Source organism: Rattus rattus, chromosome 2 (assembly GCF_011064425.1).
Source record: "Rattus rattus isolate New Zealand chromosome 2, Rrattus_CSIRO_v1, whole genome shotgun sequence".
Classification (NCBI taxonomy): domain Eukaryota; kingdom Metazoa; phylum Chordata; class Mammalia; order Rodentia; family Muridae; genus Rattus; species Rattus rattus.
The window spans coordinates 107,640,787-107,665,093 of NC_046155.1; the positions used below are offsets into that span (position 1 = coordinate 107,640,787).

Here is a 24,307-nt window from a genome sequence, read left to right on the forward strand (position 1 = left end):
CAGAATATTGGACATTGAACTACCTGAAGACCCAGCTATACCTCTCTTGGGCATATACCCCAAAGATGCCCCAACATATAACAACGACACATGCTCCACTATGTTCCTAGCAGCCTTATTTATAATAGCCAGAAGCTGGAAAGAACCAAGATGCCCTTCAACAGAAGAATGGATGCAGAAATTGTGGTACATCTACACAATGGAATATTACTCAGCTATCAAAACAATGACTTTATGACATTCATAGGCAAATGGATGTAACTGGAAAATATCAACCTGAGTGAGGTAACCCAATCACAGAAAAGCACACATGGTATGTATGCACTCATGCATACCATGATAAGTGGCTATTAGCCCAAATGCTTGAATTACTCTGAATGCACAGAACATATGAAACTCATGAAGGATGACCAAAATGTGGATGCTTCACTCCTTCTCTAAAAAGGGAAAAAGAATACCCTTGGGAGGGAATAGGGTGGCAAAGTTTAGAACAGAGACTGAAGGAACCTGCCCCACATATGGCCCATAAATATACAGTCACCAAACTAGATAAGATGGATGAAGCAAAGACGTGCAGGCTGACAGGAACCGGATGTAGATCTCTCCTCAAAGACACAGCCAGAATATAGTAAATACATAGGTGAATGCCAGCATCAAACCACTGAACTGAGAACGGGACCCCCGTTGAAGGAATCAGAGAAAGGACTGAAAGAGCTTGAAGGGCTTGAGACCCCATATGAGCAACAATGCCAACCAACCAGAGCTTCCATGGACTAAGCCACTACCCAAAGACTATACATGGACTGACCCTGGGCTCCAACCTCATAGGTAGCAATGAATAGCCTAGTAAGAGCACCAGTGGAAGGGGAAGCCCTTGGTCCTGCCAAGCCTGAACCCCCAGTGAACGTGATTGTTGGGGGGAGGCCGGTAATGGGGGAAGGATGGGGAGGTGAACACCCATATAGAAGAGGAGGGGTAGGGGTTAGCGGGATGTTGGCCTGGAAAGTGGGAAAGGGAATAACAATTGAAATGTAAATAAGAAATACACAATTTAATAAAGATGGAGGAAAAAAAGCCAAAAAAGTGTAAATAAATAAAATAGCCAATAAAAAGAATACATGATAAAAAGCACATCACAATTTCATACAAAAAATCAAATCATAAACTGAAATAGAAGTTTACAGCAGAGAATATTTACATGCATATACATTAGGAATAATTATCTGGCTAAACATCTATCACCTGTCACAGGTTCACTGAAGGTTTAAAACCATAACTAAGTTATTAGTGAAATTTTGTATTGATAAAGCAAGGAAATATTTTATTTTCTATCCTAGCACCTATAATAAATTGTTAATTCTGTTTTTATTTTTTTACTTAACTGTTTTACAACCTCTTGGAATGTACTCTGAGTAGAAGCAAGTCTGGTTACCATCTAAGAACAATTAACTGGTGACACTTGGGGGACTGACAGAGTTCTCATTGCAGTTTTGACTTTCAGAAAAGGATCTAATAGCAGTCCCACTATAAAAGAGCTTAATAATCACTGATATAATTTTAGGAATTCTTATAGGATCATCAATAAAACTTAAAAAGTTATCTATTGCTAACCCAATCACAGAAAGACATACATGGTATGTACTCATTGATAAGTGGCTATTAGCCCAAATGCTTGAATTACCCTAGATGCCTAGAACAAATGAAACTCAAGACAGATGATCAAAATGTGAATGCAGATCGCTCCTGAGAGACACAGCCAGAATACAGCAAATACAGAGGCGTATGCCAGCAGGAAACCACTGAACTGAGAACAGGACCCTGTTGAAGGAATCAGAGAAAGAACTGGAAGAGCTTGAAGGAGCTCGAGACCCCATATGTACAGCAATGCCAACCAACCAGAGCTTCCAGGGACTAAGCCACTACCCAAAGACTATACATGGACTGACCCTGGACTCTGACCTCATAGGTAGCAATGAATATCCTAGTAAGAGCACCAGTGGAAGGGGAAGCCCTGGGTCCTGCTAAGACTGAACCCCAGTGAACTAGACTGTGGGGGAGGGCAGCAATGGGGGGGAGGGTGGGGAGGGGAACACCCATAAGGAAGGGGAGGGGGGAGGGGGATGTTTGCCCGGAACCCGGGAAAGGGAATAACACTCGAAATGTATATAAGAAATACTCAAGTTAATAATAAAAAAAAAAAAAAAAATAAAAAAAAAAAAAAAATTAAAAAAAAAAGTGGAACCACAAAAAAAAAATGAGATAAAGTTCAAATTTTATTTCAGCCCCTACTTCATTATAAAACATTCATAAAGTTATTGTTTTGGCAGAGTGAGTGCAAGACATGTGACAATGGTTTCTGCTTTGGGTATTTGTTCTTTTTGTCCTATCATTTTTATTTCAGACATATTAAATCCTTCATAGTAAAAAAAAAAAAAGTTATCTATTGTCTAGATAGCATCACTACAAGTACATGTTTCTAGATTTGCAGAGATCTGCTCAAATGTGGTGGGCTAATACCTAGTTATATATGCTTATATGTTATATATGTTATAAATGTTTAATAATAACAGGAAAAGCATATTAATAGCAGGAATCTTTCCTAAAATGAATTGTCTTATGACCTTACTTAATAAGAATGAATCTGTCACAGATAATATAATAATCCAAAGCAGACCATCTCAGGAAGATCACCTGCTAGTATTCAGTTTGTCTTATTATGGCTCCAGAAAATTTCCAATTTAGAATTTATATTTTGGGGTATTATCAGGGGTATTTAATATCATAAAGTCCTAGACTATAAAAGTCAATGTGCAAGAGCATAGCTTAATGAACTGATGGAGTTTGAAGCATCAAACACGGTGCCTACATATGTCCATATCAAGTCTTCCCCCCATGTGTCTCCCTCTCTCTCTCTCTCTCTCTCTCTCTCTCTCTCTCTCTCTCTCTCTCTCTCTCTCTCTCTCTCTCTCTCTGTGTGTGTGTGTGTGTGTGTGTGTGTGTGTGTGTGTGTGTGTGTGTGTGTGTTTCAGTTTAGTTTTATGGGACTCTTGGATTTGTGAATGAGGGGTCTCTGGTTCTTGTGCCTTCTCTTGGGGCTCATTTCCTTCTGTTGACTTGGCTTGTCCAGCTTGATGTAATGTTTTTGTTTTATCTTATATATTTTATTTTTAAAAAAAAAAGATAATTTAGACAAAAGTCCTCTAACCTTTTTTTGATTCTCAACAACAGATGACAATTATGTTTGACCGGAATCAGGCATGTGAAGACAGAACTGAAGCAAAGGAAGAAATAGGCAGATAAAACTTTCTAAGCATTTGTGTTTTAGAATAATAATTGACTGTTATTTTCCTTTCCACAACTTTCTATCTTTCTATCTTGAATAAATTTTCTATTAATGTACTTAAAATAAAAAATTTTCAATACTAATGGAAATGTCCTAGAAATAGATTTCAAATGCTTGAGATTTGTCTGACGTACAGAAAGGGAGATAGTATAATTTTGTTTTTATTCTTTCTCTTTGCTTTCATAGTGCCTGCCTTGAAAACATGTTCCCTATTCCTTCTAGTCCACAGGTAAGCATTCCTCTATCCATAGGCTAATATTTTTTGTACTTTATTAAGATGCATTGTAATTGCAATCTCCTTAATTGCTTCCTAATTGGTTCTTTCCTCCCCTTGGTGTATTTTTCATGCATTATTAAATTCCAACTGGCTTTCTGGAACTCATTTTGTATTCCTTCCAGACACTCTCTTCCAAAGTTAAACTGTGTGTCTTATGGTCCCTTGATTACACGGGAAATGGCACTGTATCTCTATTGAAAGTATCTCTATTTGGAAACTGTGATTTTTTTTTAAATATATATAGCTACAGGAGACATGGTAGCATCAATTATTCTGGTCATTTGCTTTCATTCACAATAGCTTTCATGTACAGAAATTGTTTGATACCATTTTCTTACAAAACTATTTTGATATCAGTTCCTTATAGTTATTACTATTGCCATTCAGCATGGAAAACATCTAGGGTCAGAATGGCCTGGACCTAGGTCTAGATCTCTATGCTGGTCCGTATACTCCATCCACTATCACTCACTTCACTTTTTGTATAATAATACAAATGACAAGTTCCTGTAAATGTTGCTTTTATTTCCTCAGATGAGGGAATGAGACCTGTGCCTGAGCTGTACTACAAGGATTGAACTGAGTCTTTTCTTCTCTCTTCAAACTATTCCTAAGGCCTACATCTGGAAGCTTCTAGCCTCCTCTGTACCATCTAATCTTCCAAGCTGATTCAACTTAGCTTCTCTCAACTTCTGACTAAAGCACTTTGTATGGCCTTTTACTAACCTTGGCAATAGGTTCTAGTATTCTGGATCCTTCCCATTCTCTGGCTTTTTCTGTCTTCACCTGTGTCTATCTTGTTCTCTCTGTAAAACTGTCATATACACACGCCACCACATGCCACCTGTGTCTCCTGTATTCTCTCTGCCTGAGCTGCTCCTAAGTAGCCTATCTTTACTGTGCTCTTCTCACAAAAGAGTTGGGCATATCTTAACTCAGATTCGTTCTGTCAAATCTTTGATTCATCACATTGTCTGTTTCTTAATTAGACTTCATTGAAAATTAGACATTTTCAAAAATGGCTGCTTCCTCGACAAATTAACCTCACCTTCATTGTTAGAGATTAAAGATGTGTACTAAGGTCCTGTCTGTATTCGAGCCAGATCATATAGTAATCCAGGTTGTGTCTGCATTCTGTCTGGATATAAAGATCTAGAAGGTCTTTGGATGTGATCATTGCCAGAGCAGACATGCTGCTGGATTAAAATTCCTCTACAGGTTTCTAGCCATGTAACCTCATTTTCTGCCCTACATTTTTCTCAGGAAAGTATTGTCTTTTCAATCACTAAATACTTAGTAAAGAAAATGTGTCAGAAAAGGAGTAATTATCTTGAATGAGGTCTGATCTGACCATTGCTTCTCCATTTGTAAAACTAATTATGATCCTACCTTCTTCACTGAGATGTTCTAAGCTTCTAATATACATAAATTATTTTTATAGAGATAGAATTTATAGGGGTCAAGATTGTTGAATTATATATTCAATATACATGTGTGTGTATGTGTGTATGTGTGTGTGTATGTGTGTGTATGTGTGTGTGTGTGGTGTGTGGTGTGTGTGTGTGTGTATTCTCACAAGTATGTTTATGTACTGACATGTGGCTACCTGTGGAGGCCAGAGAACAAGCTTATTTGGCATTCCTCAAGCACCATCACCTTTCTGTTGAGTCAGTCTTTTATTGGCATGGCACTCAACAAGTAGGACAAGCTCAGAGGTATCCAAAGACTTTCAGGGATTATCCTGACTCTGCCTCCTAAAGGACGGGATCAAAATTGCTCACCAGCATGCCTAGATTTTGTGATGGGAATAATTAGAGTTGAATTTCAGTTTTCAAAATTATAAAATAAGCACATCACTGACTGAAGCCATATAAGTGTTGAGATGTATCCTAAACAACTGTGATAGTGCATTTGTAATAATTTTTGCAAATTAAGCATTTGAATCACATTCATCCTTTTCCCCAAATTATCTTTGCCTCCTCTGTGGGGTAAACCATTATTGAAATGAATAGGTTTTACATTATTGACAATGACAATGCAAACTTATAGAGTTCTTTATATTTAATAAGTAAATTTTGCCACTGCTTTATGCACTATTAAAAAAATGGTGAAGGAGAGATGTCTTATCAGGTGAGAGAACTTGTTTGCCTTTTGTTTTGTTTCGATTTGTTGTTTTGCTTGTTTGTTTGTTTCTAATTAAAAATATACTCTTCTCTCCTACAATATACACTGACCACAGTTCCTCCTCCAATCTGTGTTGCTTCCCCCGCCTCCACTCTCCCCCACTTTTCCCTTCAGAAGAAAGCAGACCTTATAGAAACAACAATCAAACACAACAAGACGAGATAAAATAAGACAAGGCAAAAGCAGTCATGTTGGGGCTGAACAAGGCAACCCAATAGGAGGAAGTGAGTATCAAGAGGCAGCAAAAGAGTCAGAAACAGACCCTCTTGCACTGTTAGCAATTCCACAAAACAGTAAGCTAACAGCCAGAACATATGCAGAGGACCTGGTGCAGACCCTTATAGGTCCCATGACTGCTGCTTCAGTCTCTGTGCGCCTTGCTTAGTTAATTAGTGGACCATGCTCTCTTGGTGTCCTTGATCCCTCTGATTCCTACAATCTTTCCTGCACTTCTATGACAAAGTTCTCTGAGCTCTGAAGAGAGGGACCTAAGGAGACCTCCAATTTAGACTCTTGGCATATTACCCAGCTGTGGGTATTATTTCCTCATGGGACTTTTCTAATTACCACTCATAATATGAGAATAGCACTACTTTCTCTATTGGAGATTTCAAATGATACTTTGGTGAACTTACCACATTTCTGTACCAGTTGGTGATAATTCCAAATAATTAAATAAAATACATATTTTGCAACATGTCCCTGCCCTAAAATAACATTCATAAAAGTAAACAGAAAATGTTCATTTGATATTTTTATGTTGATTTTAAGTAAATACTTTGTTGTCGAAATAACACACGAATACAGCAAACTATTTTGCTATTGCTTCCCAAGTTGTATTATGGATGCATGCATGAGCCCTTGTGGATTTAATGAGCCTCAGTTCTTGGGTTATTGTCTTGTATGTTCCGACTGTTTTTCCTTCAGTTGCCATGAGCCCATTTAAAGAAACCCTTGATGGTTTACAAACTTCTCAGGATTTGCTGAGAGCATCTTACAAGATATTTCAGGATCCTTGCCAACATTCCCTGCCCCAGAGAAAGCTTTGCTCCTAGTTTCCTTGCATCTAAAATACTGTTATAAATCACAGAGTCACAAGACAAAGTCAAGAAATAAACATTTTTTTTAAAAAACCATAAAAACATTGCTTATACTTTTGCCACAAGGAGATTATAGAAATGCTCCTATTTGACATTTGCGTTTTTATTATGTTGATAACTATTGCTGCTAATATATCAATAAAATAACATAAAACTTATTGTGCTTCTTAGTATCACTAAAGAAAATTTAAGATTTTTACTATTGTTTTTCATACTTAGTATATGTCAAAGCATAAGCATTAAAAACATTTAAAAATCATTCTCTTATGAGTTCACACGACCAAACATGCATTAGTAGACAAACAGAGAGATAGATAGATTTTACTTTCCAGCTATGGAGATATTTTTTGAAATTTTATTTTTTATTAGATATACTTTATTTACATTTCAAATGGTATAAAATGCCTTCTCATTTAACTTGGTTTTAATTATACTAAATTTTTACATGGCTCCTACACCCATACTACTATCATTTTCTCCTGTTTTAAACTTACAATAAAGTGTTTCTATTTTGAAGATAAAACTTCCTTTGGAAAAAATAATTAATACTATATTTTGACCCCAAAACAGTATAAGCACTTTTTTTTTTAGTTTGTTGAAAATGTTTTCTTTTTTTATTGGATATTTTTTATTTACATTTCAAGTGTTATCCCAGTTTCCCATCCATAAACCCTCTCTTCCATTCCCCTCCCCCTTCTTCTATGAGGGTGTTCCCCCACCCATCTACTCACCCCTTCCTGCCTTCCCACGCTGACATTCCCTTACACTGGGGGGTTGAGCCATGGCAATACCAAGGGCTTCTCCTCCCATTGGTGCCATAAGCACTGTAAAAACCCTTTAATACACAATTCTTTGTAACATAGGTTTAAATTGTATTATATATTATACACATATCTTCATTTTATATCTCAAACAAATTCCAAATGTTTCGCCATAATCACAATCAAGCACAGATTTACCTCTGACAGTTTCTGACACTGGACTACAGAACTAAATGGACAAGTTCTGAGCCCCACTCATATTTATCCTACCTGTTTCATTAGCTGGTTTAGTGGACCTCGAAAAATAGAACTTGTATTAGAATTCCATGCCCCAGAACAAGAGTTCTGCATATTTTGCCCCAAGTAGTGTTCAAACCCCTAAAAAATCTCTTGAGACAAAAATCTCATCTTGAGGCTGGCAGGAATAAGAATTGTTCCTTCCCCTTCTTTGGTCTGCATGCCCTGGTACACACAGCCCCATGACCCTCTCCATCCTTCTTTTTTTTTTTTCATCCTTATTAAATTGGGTATTTCTTATTTACATTTCAAATGTTATTCCCTTTCCCAGTTTCCTGCTAAACACCTTCAGCAAAGTGGCTGGGTATAAAATTAACTCAAATAAATGAGTAGCCTTTCCCTACACAAAAGAGAAACAAGCTGAGAAAGAAATTAGGGAAACGACATCATTCATAATAGTCCCAAATAATATAAAATACCTCGGTATGATTTTAACCAAGCAAGTGAAAGGTCTATATGATAAGAACTTCAAGCCTCTGAAGAAAGAAATTGAAGAAGATCTCAGAAGATGGAAAGATCTCCCGTGCTCATGGATTGGCAGGGTTAATATAGTAAAAATGGCCATTTTACCAAAAGCGATCTACAGATTCAATGCAATCCCCATCAAAACTCCAATCCAATTCAGACAGAAAAATTTGCAAATTCATCTGGAATAACAAAAAATCCAGGATAGCTAAAACTATCCTCAACAATAAAAGGACTTCTGGGGGAATCACTATCCCGGAACTCAAGCAGTATTACAGAGCAATAGTGATAAAAACTGCATGGTATTGGTACAGAGAGAGGCAGATAGACCAGTGGAATAGAATTGAAGACCCAGAAATGAACCCACACACCTATGGTCACTTGATTTTTGACAAAGGAACCAAAACCATCCAATGGAAAAAAGATAGTATTTTCAGCAAATGGTGCTGGTTCAACTGGAGGTCAGCATGTAGAAGAATGCAGATCGATCCATGCTTATCACCCTGTACAAAGCTTAAGTCCAAGTGGATCAAGGACCTCCACATCAAACCAGATACACTCAAACTAATAGAAGGAAAAGTGGGGAAGAATCTCAAACACATGAGCACTGGAGAAAATTTCCTGAACAAAACACCAATGGCTTATGCTCTAAGATCAAGAATCGACAAATGGGATCTCATAAAGCTACAAAGCTTCTGTAAGGGAAAGGACACTGTGGTTAGGACAAAACGGCAACCAACAGATTGGGAAAAGATCTTTACCAATCTATCCTTCTTAAGGAAGTCACATAGCCTCTTGGCCAGATCACAGGTTTCAGCACCCAGAAACTCTCTTCTTGAAAATCAAAACCCCAGCACCTCAGCAGCAACCAATAAATTACACTCCCCTTTAAAAATATCTGCCCACTCCCCAAGGTTTATAAAACTCTTGTTGCCCCTCAAATAAAAAGAGCTGCTACTGCATAGAATGCAGTCTAATAGAGCTGTTTCACTGAATAGTGTCTGGAAGAGTTGGCTCACTTTCCACAACAGAGAGGAGCTGTAACACTGAAAATTCCCTCGGAGAAGGCACACACTCAGCTGCACAGAGACCCTGCTCACCCATGTGACAAGCCTTTGATTCTGGTAGCATCACAGAAGTGCCTGAATACCCCAAGGGAAGAAGCAGAGCCAGGACCTCAAGAATGTCCAGGAGAAATCTAGAATATTTCTGACCTGGTTACAGGTACGTTCTGGTTAAGCATCTGTGAGTTCTCATCAGATCACTTCCCCCTAGACTCAGTACCCAGGCCCCTTCATAGCTTTACTCCACATACAAACAGCTAATATGACCTGTGAAAATCAACAATTAGCCTATTACTTTATACTTTGAATAAGCAATAAGAGATGGATAAACAAGCACCATTTTACCAGATCAAATTAGCCAGATTGTAGATAGAAACAAACTAAAATTGCCTACTAAAATCTTTATTGCTGACCCACTCATCCATCAATTCAAAAGCTATTCTTGTGCTCCAAGATAAAAGAATCCATAGATCTTCACGGTGTGGTTAATTCTATAATTCACAAACAGCCCACCCATTGCTTTTGTTAAAACAGGAACCCTTTCCACTGGTCTATGTCCAAACAGTGCAAGAGAAAATCAAAATGTGTGCACCATGAATGGAAAAATGGCAATTTTTCACCAAGAATGGACTAAAACCCAACATCACTGAGCTAGTAGACAGAAACACACTACTGTCTGTTGCTTATATTATTTGAAAATTTAGATCTAAGAGAAAAGAAACTCATTGGGATATGTTTCAAATACTAATACTACTACTACTAATAATAATAACAATACAACCCATACTGTAACATTTATTTAATGATCTGTATATAGCATATTTTTCACACATGTGCTTTAAATGCTTCAATGTATTTAATCTCAAAAACTCTGTGTGGTAAAATGTTAATTAGAATTTACAACTAAACAATGAACAAAACAATATCTTATAGCAAAGAAGTGATAAGGCTAAGAAGGGTGGAGAATGAAAGGCCTCAGACTTCCATTAATGTAGAAGAATGGTCCACCAAGGTCTGATAATAAAAAAGATAATATATCTTCCAGAAATGTTCTCCTTTTGCAAACCTAACAGAATGCCATTTATGCCTAAGCTTTTATTTTTTAAAAGTAGCCTTATCAGGTTCTCTTGTTCAAAACCCTCATTTAAATTGAAGTCCGTGAGAGTAAAGAATAATCTGTCACTTATAGCTGTGTCCATGACAGAACCAGAACAAATCACTTCTACATTCTTATGCCCACTGTCTTATCTCAGTACACTGTTCCCTGTCATCTCTCTCCTTTCCTAAAGAATCGATATCTATAGTCCCCATGGATAGTGCAGAGTGTTGTGAAGAAACCAGTATTCATAATAAACATCCTCATATGCTAATCATGAATCTGCTACCAAATGCTCAGCCTTTCTGTATAACCATTTGTACAAGTTGAAACCATGAGATGATCTTGCAAGTTTATCCAAGGTGTGTAAATAGTAAATGCCTAGCATTAACTTGGCACTGATTTAATTCTTGATTCATTCTCCCTTCAGAGCTCAAGCTGTTCAACTATATGAGATTTAGCAGTCTACCCTCCTGATAGTTCCCAAGAAAGAAACACAGACCCTACGCATGCTACTTAGTTTCTCCTGATCCCTGCTTAATATCTTTTGCATCTGTGAAGGCGTATGTTCCTGTCATTACCTGTATCTTATTATCCACAATCATTCTTTGAAGCATCTTGGTGCTTACGTACCAGGAGAATTCCTTACTACATGATATATTAATTGATGTCAGCCTTGTTATGCTCGTGTTGATTTCTAAATAACTTCATGTATATTATTTGATAATTCAAGGGCAGAGGTAAAAAAAAAGTGAATTTTCTTCTACCTGGTTTTTGTTTATTGTAAAACAAAAAAATCATGTGACGATATGAACTTTCAGGTACGGTAAGTTGAACAGTCTCCCTCTGTCCCTACATCATCCCAAAGGAAGGCTCTCAGGGCACACAGCACATCACAGCCTCACTTCTCACGTGGCTGTTTACTAACTCTTCCATCCTGTTATCCTTTTTTAATATTTTTCTGTTTAATTTGTGCTGTGTGGGACACTGTTTCTCTGGCTACCTACAGCCTCTCCCTTTACCCAAAATTCACATTCATCTGGGATGACTTCTTGAACCATTTCCTAGAGCCCTCACCAGAACAATCCAACTTTATGGCAAGAAAAGAAAACTGAATGAAGGAGACTTAACCAAGAACAGAGGATGCTATGGATCATTGGGCATACATAAGCTGATGTCTATAATGCATCTGCTGCTGCTACATTAGGAACACCCCCCTCCTCTTATACTGCACAAAAATGCTGTTTATAATTTTTTTTAAAAATTCAGGTAGCTGTGCATGATAGCTCAAGCCTGGTATCTGAGGACTTCAGAGACTGGGGAAGATCAACAAGGGCTGCAGATCAGCCTGGACTTCATAAAAATCCTGGACTGTGTCAAAACAATAAAAAAAAGTTAAAATGATTACTTTCTGATAAATATATAAGCTATCTATCCAAACTTCTTTTTTTAAAAAGGCTGCATTGGTTTTTAAAACTTGCATTTCATTAACATTCATTCCCTATTCCTAAAATACAACATCTTATTGTCATAGCTTTATATGATCAGCCTACTAGTAATTTCACCTCTTTCATTAGATGATGAGTTATTGAGGATAATAATGTGTTCTTGTTCATATCCACACCACTTGACTTCATTGTCTAACCACACAAAGAAAGTCCTAAGCACTTGTCAAACATGACAGAATGCTAATAGAATGTCAACTTAGAGAATTGAAAGAGCAGAAGAAAAAAAAAAAAAGGCCCACAGACAGGCCAAGTTAAAGCAGGAATGCTCAATTCATGTCCAATCCTCCGCTGAACAGGGATGACACCAAAGACAAGCCAAACATGAAGAACCTCCATATTAATACTCATAATCTGTATAAATTCATATTTTCTTTTATGAGAATTTTCATGTTGAACTGGACCAAATCTTGATATTGCTTCCTTGATAAATCAAACTCTGTGCAACCTAGTCTCAAACAACGCTCCCTTCTCTCTATGAGACTCATTGGCATTTCCCCAACATTTAGATAGCACAAACTTCATAATTATAATTATAGCACTATGGTTGGTCATTCTGCTTGATAGACCCATTCTTATTTCTTTTGGGCATGAATGACATCTTAGCATCCATACATTCTCACAGAAGGTTTTTTTTTTTTTTTTCTGACCATTAAACTCAAACTACTGCCTGTTACCATGCAACATTTTGTGGCCTACTTTTAATATATTTACGATAGGTTGAATAATAATACCACAAATCTTCGCATATGTATCTTCAAAGTCTATGAATATGTCATCTTATATGTTAAAAATCTTTGAAGATATGATTGCATTAAAAGTTTGGAGGTAAGAAGATGATCCTGGCTCTATCGGCGGCGTGTGGCGGCGAATGGTGGCGAGATGTCTCACAGGAAATTCTCAGCTCGTAGGCATGAGTCCTTGGGCTTCCCTCGGAAGCACAGCAGCCCGCATCGTGGGAAAGAGAAGAGCTTCCCTAAGGATGACCCTTCCAAGCCTGTTCACCTCACAGCCTTTCTAGGGTAAAAGGCTGGCATGATCCACACTGTCCGGGAAGCTGACCAGCCAGGATCTAAGGTGAACAAGAAAGAAGTGGAGGCTCTGACCATTGTGGAAACCTCACCCATGGTGGTTGTGGGCACTGTGGGATACGTAGAAACCCTACGAGGCCTCCGGACCTTCCAGGCTGTATTTGCTGAGCGTATCAGCGATGAGTGTAAAAGGCGTTTCTCTAAGAATTGGCACAAATGTAAGAAGAAGGCTTTTTACCAAATACTGTAAGAAACGGAAAGATGACACAGGCAAGAAGCAGCTGGAGAAGGACTTGAACAGCATGAAGAAGAATTTCCAGGTCATCTGAATAATTGCCCACAGTCAGATGCGTCTGCATCCTCTGCACCAGAAGAAGGCACACTTGATGGAGATCCAGGTGACTGGGGGCCCTGTGGCTGAGAAGCTAGACTGGGCCCGAGAGAGGCTGCAGCAGCAGGTCCCCGTGAACCAGGTGTTTGGGCAGGATGAGATGATTGATGTCATCGGCGTGACAAAAGGCAAAGGCTACAAAGTGGTGACCAGTCGTTGGCATACAAAGAAGCTGCCCCGAAAGACCCATCGAAGTCTGTGCAAAGTTGCCTGTATTAGAGCTTGGCACCCTGCCCCTGTAGCCTTCTCTGTGGCTTGAGCTGGGCAGAAAGTCTACCATCACCGAACAGAGATCAACAAGATTTACAAGATTGGTCAAGGCTACCTCATCAAGGATGGTAAGCTGATCAAGAACAATGCATCTACTGACTATGACCTGTCTGACAAGAGCATTAACCCACTGGGTGTCTTTGTCCATTATGGTGAGGTGACCAATGACTTCATCACGCCCAAAGGCTGTGTGGTGGGAACCAAGAAGCGAGTGCTTACTCTTCAGAAGCCCTTGCTGGCCCAGACCAAACGTCGGGCTCTGGAGAAGATTAACCTGAAGTGCATTGGCACCACCCCCAAATTTGGACATGGTCACTTCCAGACCATGGAGGAGAAGAAAGCATTCATGGGACCACGTAAGAAAGATCGCATTGCCAAGGAGGAAGGTGCCTGATGCCAGGAGTACTTCGTGCAGCTGGTGGGGTCTCATCAATAAAATGTTTCCAGTAAATAAAAAAAAAAAGATGATGATTCTGAATTTAATGGCATCTTCACGATAAGACATAGGCAGAAAAGCAAAAGGCAAAGGAAAAATGTATAAGATCCTATGCTTTTTCTTTGGATATAGAGTAAGGTTTCATGAGCAAATGATTGCAATTTATCTTTGGAGCTAGAAAGTGTGGGAAAGAAAATTTTCTCTAACTTCCCTGAAGAATGCACCCTTACCATTGCTTTTACTTAGTACTTCTGACCTCCAGAAACAATAAAGTTTTGTGACTTTATATTATTAACTTTATGTAGTAGAAGCCTAATGAAACTATACAAGTTTTCACAACTGGAAAAAGACTGCTGCTATAACAGAAAACAAACAATTTATAAATGGCTTTAGAATTGAGCATTGAGTGGAGGATGAAGGGATTTCAGAGGTCATAATGGTAAATCCAAGAACTCCAGCCTGATAAATTCTGGCTCCTTTATTTAACAATATGTGACTAGAATGTTACAAACTCAAGAAAATGTCGAGCAAAGAAAAATATGATATGATGAAATGGGAAGTTCTCAACCTATCCAGATTGAAAAATAAACTAAACTTAAAAGATTGAATGTCAGGGATTTTTTTCCCTGGGAGGAAAGCTAAGATAAGGTTGGATGACCTATTGCTAGTACCTTGGAAGAATCAAGGCCCAGAGCAATCAATCACACAGAAGAGATGAGCCATGCAGCTCACGGGTTCTCTCAGACCTCTAAACATAAACTAGGAACATATATGAGATCATCCAAAAAGGATTCGTGAAGAAGCTCCCTGTCCGGTGGTTGGAATCTATGAGATGCCATGAAATGCCTGGACGTTCTTGAGACTGTTGATTCAGAAGAAAAACTGCCATTTTGGAATATATATAATAATGAAAGGTTAAAATGGAAAGGAAAGACTATTGAGTCTCTCATACTTCTACAGTTATGAAACCATTCATAAAATTTCTCCACTGCATTCCCTTTTTATCATTAATAATAAAGAACAAAATATTAAAAAAAGGATAGTCACTAGGTCCAACAGTAAATAAAACATGGAGTAGAGTACTGAGCCTAGAAGCTGTGGCAGCTTCTTACAATGGCAATGGGATGCAATAGCTCACAGACAGTGAGCTCTGCTAAAGATCTTACTTGACTTAATCAAGTAAACACATGCTTAGTGTGCTAATGAGTGTGATATGTTCACATGTATAACTTTGAGAATATGTGACTGCCTATGACTTGCAGACAATTCTCATGTTTAATTCTAAGCATTTCTGTACATCTCTAAATGGTATAGAAGAACATTTTCCCATTACAGAAATACCTATGACGTTATATTATGCTAAATAATTTGTTTTCAAACAAGTTCTTCACATGTAACATTAATATTTAATCCTAAAACAACTCAAATTTGGTCAAGATATAGAGACAAATAACTGATACATCACTATAAAAGAACACTGATCCATACTTTGGATGTCATAAAAATTAATGAGCTTTGTTGATTTTAATTATCAAAATGTCTTCGGTCATTCATTGCTGACATGGCAATTTTTTATACTATGAGAGTTTTAGATCTTGACTTTCTGTTGTGTGATAACCAGAAATAAGCTGAAAGTTACATCATTTTAAACCTTTCCATTTCTCCCAAAATATATGTTTTAACCAGGTCTGTGAGCCCAACTTGATTTTCGAAATCTACTAGCTCCATCTGTGGGTCATTGTTTAGAAATGCCGCTACACTTTGTACATACAAATCACACCAAGTCATTCCAGAGATCAGGCCTACCTTGAAATAGATAGATAGATAGATAGATAGATAGATAGATAGATAGATAGATAGATAGATAGATAGATAGATAGATAGATAGATAGATAGATAGATGATAGATTGGATAAGAAAATAGTTTCTGTTTCTGTTTAGGTTTTGTTTCTTTTTTTTTTTCAAAAAATTCTCTCTCTCTCTCTCTCTCTCTCTCTCGATGTAGATGAATATAGTAGAACATGGGATAGGTAGATGATCCTTATTTGTGTTTCTTCTGTATATCGTCATTAAAGATTCAGTGAAAGAAAAGAGGATCTGTCTTAGCTGAATCAGTCTTAGAAGGAAGATGATAATGACTCTACTAATTATCCATCCCCGAGATACACTAAACTCCATTCAGAATCTTCCTAAAATCAATCTATCTGTATTTCATGTGTATGAGTGTTTTTCCTGCATTTATTTATGTATACCATGTAAATGTGTGATGCCCAAAGAGTTTAGAAGAGTAGTTGGGTCTCCTGGAACTAGAGTTCCTGCTTCAGATGTTTATGAACTGTCATGCGAGTGTTTGGATTGGCCATGGGTCCTGTGCAAGAGAAGCAAATGGTCTTAACTAATGAGTAATCTCTCCAATAACACGTTTAGCATCTTAAAACAGCAGAATCCTGAAAATGTAGTTCAGTAGTAACATACTTGCCTAACTATATGTTCCAACTCCTGGTACTACATGGAAATATAATTATCAACTTACTCTTTCTCTGGTTTGGGTGTCTAGATGTACAGATGAATGCCTGACTTAAAGTCTTGCTCACAAGTACTGACTCTCAGAGTCCCTGCATTCACAGAATCTATTCTATTTTCCTTTCCTATGGAGAACCATATATCCCTCATTGAGCCCTCCTTGTTTCTTAAAGGCGCCCCTGGGAGTGGAGATTGTATCATGATTATCTTTTACTGCACAGCTAACATTTACTTTTTTTTAGAAGTTTATAATCTTTTTTTTTATTGGATCTTTCTAATTTATATTTCAAATGTTATTCCCTTTCCTGGTTTCCCTGACATAAGCCCCCTATCCCATGGCCCTCCCCTTCTTCTATAAGGGTGTTCCCCTCCCTATCTACTATCTACTGCCCTTTCTGTACCCCCATGACATTCCCCTACACTGGGGGTCCAACCTTGGCAGGACCAAGGGCTTCTACTTCCACTGGTGCCCAACAAGGTCATCCTCTGCTACATATGCACTTGGAGCCATGGGTCAATCCATGTATAATCTTTGGGTAGTGGTTTAGTACTTAGGTGCTCTGGTTGGTTGGCATTGTTGTTTTTATGGAGTTGCAAACCCCGTCATCCCTTCAATCCTTTCTCTAATTTCTCCAACAGGGGTCCTATTCTCAGATCAAAGGTTATTTGCTAGCACTCACCTCTGTATTTGACATGCTCTGACTGTGCCTCTCAGGAGACAGCTATATCTGGTTCCTGTCAGCATGCACGTCTTAGCTTCATCAATCTTTTCTAGCTTTGGTGGATATATATATATATATATATATATATATATATATATATATATAGAGAGAGAGAGAGAGAGAGGGGGGCACATGTGGGGCAGCCTTTACATGGCACATACATTCAAACATGCACATTCACACCTGCACACATACACACCTATGACACCTATGCACACACTTACACACAATAATTGGAGTCTATCTTAAAGGCATTCCACAACTTATTGCTCAAATTTGTGGTCCTTTTGACTAATATTGTCACGAACATCACTGGGTTACAGTGACCAAGTGCTTTCTAATTGCATATTAGTCTAAATGTTATTTTCAAGTTGTTTTGATAAAATTAACATTTTTATCAATTTACTTTAAGTAAAGCAATAATCTTCCTAATGGGAGAGATGCATTCATTTAGAAAGACCTTAAAGGCCAAGACTGAATTAACCCAAGGAAAGGATTCCACTCTACTACAGCAGCACAAAAAATCTGTCAGTGTTTCCAGACTTCAGCCTCAGACTCTGTACTATAATGTCTGCTCTTCCCTATGTCCCTAGCAGCCTTACTTACTCTGTAAATTCTTGTCTCACCAGATACTATAATTAAGATTTCCCTCCCTTTCTTTCTCCCTTATACCTTCCCTTGTTCCTTCTCTCTCTACCTCTTCCTCCACTATAAGTAAGTAGATATAAAGACAGACAGATGAGAGGCAGGGAGACCTGACTAATAACTGTCACCATGATGATGATAATACCTCATCCAATCACTCAAAATGATTGAAGAACTGGAATACACTAGTATATTGAAAGATGAAGTGGGAAATCAGAGACCTGCATCTAGAACTTGCATATTTTGTGCTGATATGGTTTTTCTAACTTGATGTAGGCACCTAACTTTCCTGAACATTTTAGGAAAATATAAAAGAAGATAATGGCAGGCACTTGATCAGAGTTATAAATATTTGATTAGCTCCAGCCAAGTAGCTATTGTCAACTGATAGCTGCTAGGAAGGAGAGAGTCAGCTTTCCTTAAGATTGAAGTCTGTGGTAAATTTACCATGAGTCAGTGGAAGGTAGGTAACAGACACATCTAAGAGTATATGGTAGTGCAAACTGGTTTAAAATAAAAGAAGATAAAAAGTTGGATGCATAAAGAATGGGGTTGATCTGGGAGGAGTTAGAGGATGGGGCAAGTATAATCAAAATTTGATAAAAATTTTCCAAAGAATTACTATATATTTAAGTATAAATAAGCATTTTATTACCAAACATTGATAGTACAATTATGGTTTTAAATACCACTATCATTGTTATTATCATAACTTTTCATTTACAATTAGGACAGATACTATGTGAGCAAAAGAAGATAATGCTACTTCTGTATTTGCTATTTATACCATGTTTTCTATGATCTGAAAATACAAAAGTTAACAGCAAATAGGGCACATTGAGGTGAAAAGAATAAATTACAATTTAAAACAGCCAATTTGATCATTTCCCTTTAAATCAATGTGCTCTCACACTTGTTAATGTGTTAATTATTCTGGCAAAGCTTTTCAAATTAGCCTAGTAGATTTAGACACATTTCAGTCCAGATGTGTGTTAGCTTAAGATGTTTTATATGTAAATATTGACAATATTTCTTTGGGGGCATTTTAGCAATGTTATGCATCAGTTTCATTTAACAAAGCATTTGTTCACTTCTCCTCAGCTTACATAGGGAATGCCAGCATTAGCTTGTAAATCATTGTGTGGTGTGATAAGAGCAGGAGGATAGATAGGAAAGTAAGACTGTGAAATACTTATGCGTTGTCTGTTTGGTAAAAATGAACAGCCTACCTGGCAAAACATTTAAGATCCTATCTTAATGAGCATAAGTGCCTAGCCTATGCTAGGAACTATGTTGTTTATGAATAGATTAGATAGATAAGTGTAAAATTTTCTTAGCATTCCTGACAGGACACAACATGGAAGACCAATGTAACATTGTAGAGATGTAAATACCAGGGTACTGAAGTTGGAGTTTTATGATTGTTGCTGTTTCCTGTTTGTTGCCATGTGATCTTGAAACAGTCATTTAACCTGTCTTGAGCCTTAACTTTTTTCAGATAAGTCAAGTAAAATAAAATACTTCTATGAAACAAGGGATAACTAAAAACAATGTTCTGGGCCTGGAGAGATAGCTCAGTAGTTGAAAGCACTGACTGCTATTACAGAGGATTGGTCACCAACATAGTAGTGCACAAGGCTCTGTAACTCCATTTCCAGAAGCTGATGCCCTCTTCTGGTCTCTGTAGACACCACACACACAAAGTGCAGAGATGTGCTTGCAAGCAACACTCAAGGACATAAAATAAAATAAAACATTTTAATCCATTTCAGTGCTGTATTTTGCAAAACATACTTCCCAAGTAAACGTATGTTAACTCTTATGTTAATTTATGTCTGCCATTAGTGACTAGATATAGAATAAGAGGCAACATATTTATGAATTATCAAGATAGCGCTGTAGAAAAATTCCAAGGAAATGAAAAAAATTGGTATTTAAAAGTAAAAGATGAATAAGAAAAAAGGCCAGGGACAAACTACATGTTCAGTAATATAATTTGAAAATAAAGTGTATAATTTTCCAATAATATTTATCAGTACCCCACTTAACTAATTACATTTCAAGTTCTGTTCAGAAATGAGAGATACTATGTGTGATCCTAAAGAACCCCAATCTGTAGAATCAGATTTCATAACATATAGCAAGAGGTCAGAGCTGTGAGAATGGCAACAAGGCATTATTCTGCAAAACTGTGCTAAATGTTCCATTTCCAATAACACCAGATTTTAAAGTGATAAAAGTTGTTTTATTTTGTTTTGTTTTAAATTGAGCCTGGGAGATAGCACAGTGGTAAAGCATTCACCACTCAAGCCTTAGGACTTGAGGTCAAATTTTTGCAATGCACATAAAGCTAAGTGTAATATGGTCCACCCATAGCATCAGTGCTCCAGTCAGAGATATGAAGCAGAGAGAGGACAATCCCCAGGAAACATGGACCAATTAGACCAGAGTAAGCAGAAAGAAACAGCAAGGAATACCATCTCAAACACACTGAAACACTTAGACTAGCATCAGAAGTATTCTTCCACATCCATCAGGGTACTGAGGCACATTCATAGCAGTGTATGCATGCATGAATGACTGTGTAACACGCACACAGACTTATACACACCATACATATAAAGGCACTATCAGAAATTTTAACCTCATCCCAGAATCTTTTCAGTTTTACTATTAGCCAAAAGTCCATAGCAACTTAAAACAAACAAAAAACAAAAAAAAACCTTCTGAAACATTGAAGTTATATTTTCCTCTTTAGGTATTGTCCCCAAATGCTATCCTCCAAGGAGTATTATCTGTGTGTTTGTGTCATGTGATATATGATTCTGTTTTCAACATTCTGATGTACACTAACCAAGATTTTAAAAATGAAATCTAGTTGACCATAGTAATGAATGTTGCCCAGGAGAATGTTAACACTCAATGGACCATTGCCTTGTCACTGTAAACGGTAGATTACCACCTCTAACCTCTGACAAATGCAAGTAGATCTGAGCACTCAGAGCCTACAGCCTTGAATGTTGTCTCTGTTCCAATTCCAGCCCAGACATTAAGTGAAGAGACTTCTTTCTATACAGCCTCTTTATTACGGTCTCATGAAACAAGAGGGAGAGGCCTCACTTGTGCTCCCAGCTGAGGCCTCCTCCTGTATTAAAGTTACCTGAGGGTCTGAATTCCATTATGTTTGCCAAACCATTAACGAAGTGAAACTCTAGTTGGCTCTTACTTTCTGACATATGTTACCTTGTTAGGAAACCCAAAGTTGGAAGATATTGAAAGCATGACATTCAAGCATCAATCTCCATCCACTCCTCTAAACTATCCTTCTGTTAAATGTCCATGGTGTTACTATATGATCCTCTTATGCCTCCCTGTAAAGTCCTCTGTAATAAGAACTTCTTACAAAAGCAACTGCATAAATTGTTTCTGGGGGGCAATGATCACCTCATCTGGATTCTGGTAGTTGGAACTGAGTTGATTATGATTAAGTACATCTATTTTTTTCCTTGGAATGTGCACAATCCTCTGTAAAATTCATTTAAATTATTTATAGTTAAAGATATTTCTGGGTAAGTTATTCAACACTGTAGGCAGAATGGTTGATGTATTTGTTCAATCTCTTTGCTTATACTTTTGAAAGTAATAGGTAAATTATGGTCTCATAATTTTAAATTATATAAAAATAAACAAAAATATAGTACCATAAATTTCTTTAATGCTTTAGAGCAGTCATTCTAATCACCAGGCAAAAAGACAAATACTTGTCTGTGATGATTTTCCAGTCTACAATTAAATGAGAAGAAAATAAATAGATGGAACAATATTTTCATTTTTGGTTAGGATGATAAAATAATGAATGGAACCTGAGCAAAGCAAGAAGGGTAGGCTTACTTTTTAGGCTCCTTATGGTATCTATGATATGAAAATGAATAAATGAACAAAAATTTAAAAGGAGCTATTTTTCCAATAAAGAGATTTTTTAAGAGAAAACAATAACTGCATCACATATACAGAATACTGTTGGTGTGGGAAGTGGCAACGTAATGTAACATTAGCATATGATTTAGGATATTGGCTGTAGTCCTGCAAAAAGTCCTAGGCTTGGGGAAATTCCATATGTATGTCTGCCAATTATTTTTCAAGAGACCTTCAGCATTTCTGGTATGTGAAAAACCAGAAGTAGTAGAGAGAAAGAGGAAGAAGGAGAGAGACTAAAATTAATGATAAACTTGACAGATGGAGGTTTAAATGCTATGCATATTAAAAGCTTAAATAAAAAGACTTGGTGCACGGAGGCTCCCGGAAGAGGCGGCGCAGATCTTCCCGGTCGCTGCCACCGCGGAGAGCCCGTGGGCAGAACCCCACGAGCGAACTTGAGCCTCGGGGCCACAGGTAAGACTAACTTATCTGCTGCAAGTGACTTGCCTGGTGGAATCGGGACAACAGAGGCAGAATCCCTCTAGGACCAGGCACGTCCTGTGTTTACCGGAAGTCCCACACCCGCGGATCCCGGCCCGCAGCAGCTCTCTGCTCCCAGAACCCGTGGGAGAGATACCTTACCGCCTGGTCAGGTGGGCACTCCTGAGGCTGCAGAGCGGAAGAGACCACCAACACTGCCCACCCCTGCCCACATCCCTGACCCAAGAGGAAACTGTACAAGGCCTCTGGGTTCCTGTGGGGGAGGGCCCAGGAGCGGCAGGAGCCCTGCCTGAGACACCGCCGGAACCTGAAGGAAACAGACCAGATAAACAGTTCTCTGCACCCAAATCCCGTGGGAGGGAGAGCTAAACCTTCAGAGAGGCAGACACGGCTGCAAAACCAGAAGAGACTGCTCTCTACACACATTGCTGATTCAGAGGAAAACACGGAGGCCATCTGGAACCCTGGTGCCCGGAGGCTCCGGAAGAGGCTGCGAGATCTTCCTGGTCGCTGCCACCGCCCGGAGAGCCCGTGGGCAGAGGAGCCGAACTTGAGCCTCGGGGCCACAGGTAAGACCAACTTTTCTGCTGCAAGTGACCGGCCTGGTGAACTCAAAGCACAGGTCCACAGGAACAGCTGAAGACCTGTAGAAAGGAAAAACTACACGCCCGAAAGCAGAACACTCTGTCCCCATAACTGACTGAAAGAGAGGAAAACAGGTCTACAGCACTCCTGACACACAGGCCTATAGGACAGTTTAGCCACTGTCAGAAATAGCAGAACAAAGTAACACTAGAGATAATTTGATGGCGAGAGGCAAGCGCAGGAACCCAAGCAACAGAAACCAAGACTACATGGCACCATCGGAGCCCAATTCTCCCATCAAAACAAACATGGAATATCCAAACACACCAGAAAAGCAAGATCTAGATTCAAAATCATATTTGCCCATGATGCTGGAGAACTTCAAGAAAGACATGATGAACTCCCTTAGAGAACAAGTAGAAGCCTACAGAGAGGAATGCAAAAAAAATGCATGAAAGAATTCCAGGAAAACATAAATAAACAAGTAGAAGCCCATAGAGAGGAGACACAAAAATCCCTGAAAGAATTAAAGGAAAACACAATCAAACAGTGGAAGGAATTAAAAATGGAAATAGAAGCAATCAAGAAAGAACACATGGAAACAACCCTGGATATAGAAAACCAAAAGAAGAGACAAGGAGCTGTAGATACAAGCTTTACCAACAGAATACAAGAGATGGAAGAGAGAATATCAGGAGCAGAAGATTCCATAGAAATCATTGACTCAACTGTCAAAGATAATGTAAAGCGGAAAAAGCTACTGGTCCAAAACATACAGGAAATCCAGGACTCAATGAGAAGATCAAACCTAAGGATAATAGGTATAGAAGAGAGTGAAGACTCCCAGCTCAAAGGACCAGTACATATCTTCAACAAAATCATAGAAGAAAACTTCCCTAACCTAAAAAAAGAGATACCCATAGGCATACAAGAAGCCTACAGAACTCCAAATAGATTGGACCAGAAAAGAAACACCTCCCGTCACATAATAGTCAAAACACCAAACGCACAAAATAAGGAAAGAATATTAAAAGCAGTAAGGGAAAAAGGTCAAGTAACATATAAAGGCAGACCTATCAGAATCACACCAGACTTTTCGCCAGAAACTATGAAGGCCAGAAGATCCTGGACTGATGTCATACAGACCCTAAGAGAACACAAATGCCAGCCCAGGCTACTGTATCCTGCAAAAC

The 24,307-nt window shown here is 38.2% G+C and overlaps 1 pseudogene; it reads left to right on the top strand.

Annotated features, from left to right (window-relative positions):
• The first annotated feature begins 12,974 nt into the window (after positions 1-12,974).
• LOC116894226 lies at positions 12,975-14,227 on the top strand (annotated as a pseudogene).
• The last annotated feature ends 10,080 nt before the right edge of the window (positions 14,228-24,307 follow it).